Source organism: Hibiscus syriacus, unplaced genomic scaffold (assembly GCF_006381635.1).
Source record: "Hibiscus syriacus cultivar Baekdansim isolate YM2019G1 unplaced genomic scaffold, ASM638163v2 tig00116989_pilon, whole genome shotgun sequence".
Classification (NCBI taxonomy): domain Eukaryota; kingdom Viridiplantae; phylum Streptophyta; class Magnoliopsida; order Malvales; family Malvaceae; genus Hibiscus; species Hibiscus syriacus.
Window position 1 is genome coordinate 4,578,486 of NW_024063508.1, and position 9,441 is coordinate 4,587,926.

Consider the following 9,441-nt stretch of genomic DNA (forward strand, 5'->3'; position numbering starts at 1 on the left):
AATTGTGCAAACATCTACCTTTTGAGGTTTTTCTGTAAGTTTGCGAAATTTGTATTCTTCTCTTTGGGAGAGAGTGTTCTCAAGAATTTGGGGTATAATTCTTGAGGGAGTTGTAAGGTTACTCTTTGTCCTCAAAAGAAAGAAAAAATTAGTAAATTTGATGGAAAATCCTTGTGTGGATAGCTAAGGTAGTGGACGTAGACTTTGGTTGAGAAAGTCAAACCACTCTAAATCACTGTGCATATATTTTCAATTTTCTACAAAAGCTTCCACCAAATTTTTTAATGCCAATTCACCCCCCCTTTTGGCCAATTTGTCGATCGATTAACTCAACAATTAGTATTAGAGCTATACTCATTTGAGGGTTTAACCACCTCTTGAGTCTAATCGGGAAGAGTTATATCGATATTCAAGTCATCAATGGCCTCCACTTCAAACTTCGACTTTGGTCTTGATTCAATGCCCGTCAACAAGCCTCCTTTCTTCAATGGAGCAAATTATGCTTATTGGAAGAATAGAATGAGGTACTTCATTCAAGCAAGTGGCATGGGAGCATGGAATATCATGGAAGACGGATACATCATACCTTCCACTCATTCAAGATTGTGGAGTGAAGAAGAGACAAAAATGTTCCAGCTCAACTCAAAGGCTATCCATATTATATTTTGTCTCCTAACTCATAGCTATGAAAATTTCATGATAAAACCGGATGAAGACATCAAAGCTATGATGGATAGATTTTCCGTGATTTTAAATGGTCTCATATCATATGGAGAGATCATTCTAAACGAGAAGCTTGTGAGGAAGTTAGTTTATTCTCTTCCAAAAGCTTACAATCAAAGAAGACGACGATTATCAAGGCTAAAAACTTAAAATCCTTAACCCTCGATGAACTAATTGGTTCTCTCCTTGATGCTTCAAGATGAGGAAGAACTCGAGAAAAAAGACGAGACAAAGAAGGAGACGGAGATGAAGAAGAATGTTGGAGTTGCTCTCAAATCCACAAAATATGAGAGTGATTCTGATGAAGATGAAGATGACGATGACGATGACGAGGAAATAACATTATTTTCCAAATAATTCAGAAAATTAATGAAGCCCAACAGAGAAAGAAAATTCAAAAGAAATGAAGGCTTCAAAACTGAATGAAAGGAGAAGGGCCCTATCATTTGCTACGAATGCAAAAAGTCAGGGCATGTCACGATTACCCACAATTGAAGAAGAATGGTCAATCCAAAAAGAAGCACAAGGCACAAGTGGCTACATGGAGTGATGATGAACAATTTGATGAAGAGGAACAAGAAGTAGCAAACTTGTGCTTGATGGTTTTCGGGGAGAATTCTCAGTAACCCCTAACTCATCTGATTTTGAAGATTATTCTTTTGATGAGTTAGTAGAAGAATATACTGGGTTGGCTTCGGATTATGAGAAATTATTTTCAAAATACAAGAAATATATTTCAAAATTGAAAAACGAATATAATCTCATATCCAAGACCAACAATGATCTTGAAAGTAAAATTAAAGAATTGCAAATCAAAATTGAAGATTTTGAAAAGAAAAATTCTGATTTGCATAATTTACTTTCAAAGGTCAACGATGATCATCAAAAAGAAATTGAATATCTTAAAGCTTCTTTTGATAAAGTTGAAACAAAACGTTTTGAAAATGGAGAAAGTTCAAAATCCAACTTTGTTAGAAAAAGTTTTAAAAACTACAATCATAGAGGTCTCAAACGAAAAAATTGTTAGAAGTATATGGGTTCCTAAAGAACTCATTACTACTAAATATAAGGATATCCTACACAAATGGATACCCAAGGGGACTAGGATTTTATAAACTAATGAATATGGACCCAAAATAAATTGGGTACCAAAAATCAAAAATTAATCTATGTTTGTAGGAAAAGGAGAATTGCTACAAGGCACAAAATACAAGTTCAAACTCATGGTACCTTGATAGTGGATGCTCAAGACATATGACCGGAGACAAGAGTCGGTTCATAGAGCTTAACGAAAAAAATGGAGGAGAGGTGACTTTTGGTGATAATTCAAAAGGTCACATTGAAGGTATAGGTACTATATGTAATACCTCTTCCATACAAATTAAAATGGGTTACATGTGAATGGGTTAAAGCATAATATATTGAGTATTAGTCAATTATGAGATAAAGGATACAATGTCTTATTTGAATCAAATGGTTGTAAAGAAATCAAAATTGCATCTAATCGGATTATGCTTATTTTTCATAGAATATGAAACATTTATATGGTGCGTTTAGATTCCATTAATATGACTAATTTATGTCTAGTTTCTAAGGATGAACATGATAGTTTGTTATTACATAGGAGACTAGGACATACAAGCATGAGTGTTTGACAAAGATTAATTCCAGGAGATTTAGTAAGAGGGTTACCAAAGCTAAAATTTGACAAAGATAAAATCTGTGATGCATGTGCTAAAGGAAAATATCAAAGAGCTTCTTTTAAGTCCATTAATGATGTATCAACTAGTAGAGTATTACAATTGATTCATATAGATATTTTTGGGCCAATTAGGACTATTATCTTGGGTGGAAAACAATATTGTTTTGTCTTGGTAGATGACTACTCTATATATACTTGGGTTCTATTCTTAATTACTAAAGATGAAGCATTAGAAAAATTAATCACGTTTTCAAAAGTAATCTAAAACGAAAAAGGCTACTTAATAACTAGTGTTAGGAGTGATCATGGTACTGAATTTGAAAATCTTGGATTTACTGATTTTTGTAATTCTAATGATATTAACCATAATATTTCATCATTTATAACTCCTCAAAAAAATGGAAATTATTGAGAGGAAAAATCAAACTTTAGAACAAATGGTTAGAACCATGCTTTGTGAAAATAATTTGCCAAAATATTTTTGGGTGGAAGCCACAAATACTACTTGTAATGTTATAAAATGAGTAATGATTAAGCCAACTTTAAATAAAACTCCACCTGGACTTTTCAAAAATAAAAAGCCTAACATTAGTTATTTTCATCCTCTTGGATGTAAATGTTTTGTTTTAAACAACGGTAAAGAAAATCTTGGCAAATTTGATGCTAAAAGTGATGAAGGAATTTTTTTGTGTTATTCCCTAAATTCTAAAGCTTATCGAGTGTTTAATAAAAGAACTTTAGTAGTAGAAGAGTCTATACATGTTGTTTACGATTATAATCCCCTTCCGAGGAAGGATTCTTGTGTGAATGATGATGTAGGTATTATAAACGCACATGACGTTAGACATGATGTTGGAGAACCATCATCAAATGAAGAAATAAAATATGAGGAAACTCACGATGTTCTCGAGAATCCAACCATTGAATAAAGGGAAGTCACTTACCCAAGAGAGTACAACTATGTCAATGATGGTGAAATTATAGGTGATACATCCAAAGGGGTAACAATTCGATCTTCTCTTATAAATATATGTAATTATGTTGAATTTATTTCATGCATAGAGCTTACGAATATCAAAAAAGCATTAAATGATGAACATTGGATTATGGCTATGCAATAATAGTTAAATTAATTTGAGAGAAGTAAAGTATGAACATTAGTTAAAAGGCCTAGTAATAAATCTATTGTAGGTACTAGATGGGTATATAGGAATAAGCTTGATGAAAGTGGTAATATAGTGAGGAACAAGGCTAGACTTACTCAAGAAGATGTCATAGACAATGATGAAACACGCACTCTCGTAGCTAGGATGGAAGCAATAAGAATGTTATTGGCATTTTCTTGTTTCAATGAATTTAGATTATATCAAATGGATGTTAAAAGTTCTTTTTTAAATCGTTTTATAAAAGAAGAAGTGTACGTGGAAAAACCTCCAGGTTTTGAAGATTCAAAATTTCCAAATCATGTTTTAAAATTAACAAAAGCACTTTATGGTTTAAAACAAGCTCCTAGAGCTTAGTATGAAAGATTGTCAAATTTTTTAATTGAAAAAGGTTTTCAAAAGGGAAGGTTGACACTACATTGTTTTTAAAGTGAAAAGGTAAAGATATATTAGTAGTTCAAATTTATGTTGATGCTATAATATTTGGTTCTACTAATGATGCTCTTTGCCAAGATTTTTCTAAGCTAATGCAGAGTGAATTTGAGATGAGCATGATGGGGGAGCTCTCACTTTTCTTGGATATGCTCAAAACATTTGGACTGGAAAATGGAAAACCCCAAGCCACTCTAATGAGCTCATCTACAAAGCTTGACAAAGATGAAGGAGGTAAATGTGTGGATATTAAATTGTATAGGTCAATGATTGGCTCCGTGTATTATCTAACCGCAAGTAGACCGGACAAAAAGAGGGAGAATAAAGTAAGGGGGAGTAAATTTTAAAATTGATTTCAAAAATAATTTTCAAAGAAATCAGAGAAAATCTTAAAATTACTTTTGTTATATCAAAAAGGGGGAGATTGTTGAAAACATTTTGATTTTTTGATATAACAAATATAGTATAAATGATTTTTAAGATTTTATATTCGATTTCAAATATTCGAATTAAATTATTCGAATATAAAAAATATTACTCCAAGTTATCAAATGTCAACTTCAATCCTTAATTAAGTGTAAAATTTTGTATGGGTCTTAAAATATTTTTGAAACAATTTTTACAAAGTATTTCGAACCTTAATCGACCCAAAAATGATTTTTACATAGGGATGTACCGATACACTATTGAATGTATCAATACATACCAAACATTGAATGCATTTTGTGTACCGATACACAGCTAATACATCGATACACTCCTGACTCTATTGAAACATCGAATGTAATTAGTGTACCGCTACACATGGTGTGTACTGATACACTCCGTCTTATAACGGTCAAAATATTTGAATTTTACACACAGTGTATCGATACACCTTGAGAGTGTACTAATACACACACGCTCCTAACTGATTTTTAAATGATAATTACACCATAACGGCTCTATTGACTTCACCAATGATCCCCAACGTTCAGGAGTGATTCAAGGTGTATTTAAACAAGCTGAGGAGCCATTGATCGACGACAATTGTGAGAGAAACAAAGAGAAAGCCTTAAACATCAAGTTTGAGCAATTCAAGCCAATTTTCCTTCACTATTCATTTTTGCTTTCAAGAACACTACTTGTACTCAATTGTATTCATTCTTAAGTGTTCTTTTTTTGTTCTAGAATTGTGCAAACATCTACCTTGTGAGGTTTTGCTGTAAGTTTGCAAAATTTGTATTCTTCTCTTTGGGAGAGAGTGTTCTCAAGAATTTGGGGTATAATTCTTGAGAGAGTTGTAAGGTTACTCTTTGTCCTCAAAAGAAAGAACAAATTATTGAATTTGTTGGAAAATCCTTATTATGGATAGCTAAGGTAGTGGACATAGACTTTGGTTGAGAAAGTTTAACCACTCTAAATTGTTGTGCATATATTTTCAATTTTCTACAAAAGCTTCCACCAAATTTTTATTTCCAATTCACCCCTAGCCAATTCGTCGATCGATTAACTCAAAAAGGATAATATGTCATTCCTTAGCTGAGTGTTCATGTTTTGCAGGTTATAATGTAACAAAAAACTTTTACAAAGATCATCCCATGACTCTATCGAACCAAATAGAACACCACTCATCCAAGCCCTAGCTCGGTCACATAAAGAGTAAGGAAATAGCTTTAATTTCAACACATCCTCATGCACTCCTTATTGGCGAAAAGAATCACATACCTCCAAGAAATTTTGAATATGTTGCCTAGCATCTTCATTTGGCATGTTGCCAATTTACCCTATAGAATTCAACATATTGAACCTGACTGCTTTGAGCTCAAAATGGGATGCCTGAATTTCGGATGCCACAATCACAGGATTCAACTAATCCAAAATAGGATTGAAGTGATCAAAAATCATGAGGCCTAGCAGTAAGCCCAACATTAGGAATTGCCTCGGCATTCTAATCTTCCTCTTGACCAATGCCTTGATTTCCAATTTGATACATATTTTCTTGAACATGTTGATCTTGTCTTCTTTGTCTAAAGAGACTTTCAATCTCATGTTCAATTGATATCAATGGCTCGTCAGAATGTCCTCTGGTCATACACCAAGTAAGCTTGAAAAATATAAAGTAAAATATCAAGTAAACTATACAAATATAAAGAAGCAAAACAAAATGCTATGACAAAAAAAAATAGAAGGCGCCAAAAACTTGTTGCGTGTTATGAGTACTATAAATTTATACATAATTGATGTGCAAGTATACACGATTGCACAATTAATACATTGATGAGTGAGTATCATATCCATATGGATTGGTGAGAATTTATAAGTTTATTCAAAGCAAAGAACTACTTTATCTAAGTATAGTTAAGATGATGATATATACAAATTATTATGCCTAGCAAATGAAATGTTTAAAAGTGGGATCAGAATGGTGATACGATGGGTAGAAAATGGAAATTTTATGGCAAAGGAAATGTTTATAGTCTGAATAGGTGAAAATTTCAAGAAAATACAAAATGGTAAATATGCAGAATAAATGAAATAACTTGATAATCCTCACACGATAAGCTTTTATAGGAATGAATGGTGGGGAATTACATAGGAAGCTTAAACCTTATCTTTTAAGTTGGCCTAGTCTTCTAGTTCCTTACTTGTTTGACATAATTTACTATAGATGTTCTATGCTATCTCTAGTCTAATAACCTAACAAAATAATATGCCAAGACATCTTTGCTTGGCCTGAGCAGTGACACTCTAAACCATTCATTACGCTTTACCCCTCTTAGTCCTTGAAATCCTAGCTTAGTTCCTCTCGAATACTAAAGGATTAGGTTCTATTAATTAACTACAACCCATTGCTTATTCTAATCTTTAGTTTCTCTTGAATACTAAAGAATTAGTGACTATGTTTCTCTTGAACACCTAGTCTTCTACTTAAGAAATGGATACTCTCATGCCTTGTTCAATCTTAATAGATTAAGCACTCATAAGAAAAATAAAACATTAATCAACCATTCAAAACAAAGTTTAAAACATCCATCAATGAACTCCACCAAATATAGTCTAGTTCATGGTGGTGTTCGAATAAAATCCAATTTTTTTATTCGTTCCTTACAACCCAATCAAAGATCAATCATAAAATGTAGTAAAGGTTGGAGAAGAAAGCACTAGAAGTGCACGGTTGGCACTTCTTTCGAACCACCAAGAACAACTATAGCGGTGATAACTCTGTAAAATACTGTGTTATGCGCCTTTTTACTTAGGTTATTGTTTTTCTAAATGTCATTTGCCATAGCATTTTAGTTGCATATAGTTGCATTTAGGACATATTTGCATGTGGTGGATTCGTTTTATCGAGGCAAACTTTATTTGACTTAACTGATGCTATTGAGGAGGAAGGTTGTTTATTGGTTGTGTTGATGTAGGAAATGACTAAGGAAGAGTTAATTTGCTGAGACAAATCAATTTTCTAGGGCTAGTGGAATATAAGAAGACGACAGTGAGGAACAAATTTTCTTGCATATGCGAGATATATCTTGCAAGTTTGATGCCGCTCAATGAAATTGCTAATGCCACTTACCCTGCTTCAACCACACGTGCAATCATGCCCTCATTAAGTTAATTGAGACCACTGTTAGCTGCTATATAATTCATAAAATGGGTATGACATCAAGGGTATTTAGGGAATTTCTAAGGGCACTAAACCCTATAAATTGCCACTATAAATACCCTATTATAACTCTTTATAATGGGAATCGAGAAGAACAGAGGAGAATATGCATGAGGCTTGGAGTAGCCGGTTGCAACACTTCACTTTCACACTGTCCCCCACTCAACTTTCCTTGGTGCCCTCTATATCCAGGCTTCATTGGAGCAGCAGCCAGGCCCTCCAGGGAGGGTGGTTGCCGGAGCAAGCATGGTGGTGGTCAGAATGTCACAGTAGAGCTCTGATTTTGGAATTTTTCTTCCTCTGCTTTTCAATTCTATATCGTTTAAAGGGTTATACTTAAATGTTGATTTTTGGATGATATTTAACACACCATAACTATTTTATTTGGTGTTGGATGACGCTTGAATTATACATTATTCAATTGTTAATGAATGATGTGGTTTTTAATGCTAAGTGTTGTTTTATTCATTGTTTCAATATTTTGCCTTGACGTTGTAAGAGCATTTGAGAGATTATCTGGTGCCACGACAAAACATTCTTAGTCTTTGTAAGAGCTTTCGAGAGATTACCATTTTTCTAGGAGTAGATGCCTAATATTGAGATAGTTAGGGTAGATCTATGTGAACAAGGGAACTAATCCATGATGGTGAGGTTTTAACCTGCCTTAGAGATAAGGAGAGGGTTTCATTTGAATAAAAAGGGTAAATACTTAAGTAATATAGGCCAAAGGTTACAGTTTACGTTGAGGGGTATTGCCACAACAACAGTTTTACAAACCAAGGGTTATAATTTACACCGAGTAGTATTGTCTTAGCTAAAGACCTAAAACATTCTAGTAAATCCTATCGAGAAGCACAGGCATAGTATTTTGAATCATCATAGACGTAGAATAATTTTTCACCATAGTAAGTCCAACTCAAGTGCTCTGTTAGAAGTCTGATTGTGTGAGGTTTTTCTGAATATATTGCACTCGAACATTTATTTTTATTGTCTTGACCACTTTTATTTGTTTACCTTTGCATATTTTTATTGCCTTGACCAAACTTTTTGGATCACTTCAATTCATAAATTTTTCGCCTCGAAAATACTTTTCCATCTGTTCATATACTTTTTTACTGCTTTCTTTTTAGACAAGAATCTTAGGACTAATTACTGACACTTAGTTATAGTTGTCGCAAACATCAAAAATTTCAACCAATCCTTGTGGAGATGATAACTCACTTACTACTATATTACTTGCATCGATTGTGTACACTTGCACAAATTTTCTTGCCATAGCACACATATTTACAAGCGATCAAGTTTTTGGCATCGTTGTCGGGGATTGGCCACTGGAGGAATTTTGATCATTTTTGTCATAGTAAATTTTATTTTCTTGTCTCATTTTCTTTATTTATTCTAGTTTTATTTGTTTGTTTTTTTATTTTTGTTTGTAGGTTTTTGTCGTTGCATGACCATGAGATGACGAACCATTAATCTCATTCGACCATGATATCAAACAGTTATTCAAATAAAGACGACGTGCTCAGCGTGCTAGAGACTATATTAATCGACTGTATTTTCAAGCTGATAACCCTATAGAAGATCAGATAAATCCTGATGCCATGGTAAATAATATTCCTCAAAATGATATAAGACTACGAGCTATACGAGATCACTTGAATCTTATTCTCGATGATCTCAACCCAGGAATCGTGGAACCAAAAATACAGGCAACTCACTTTGAGCTCAAACCGATGATATTCAACATTCTCAATTATATATGTCAGTTTGGT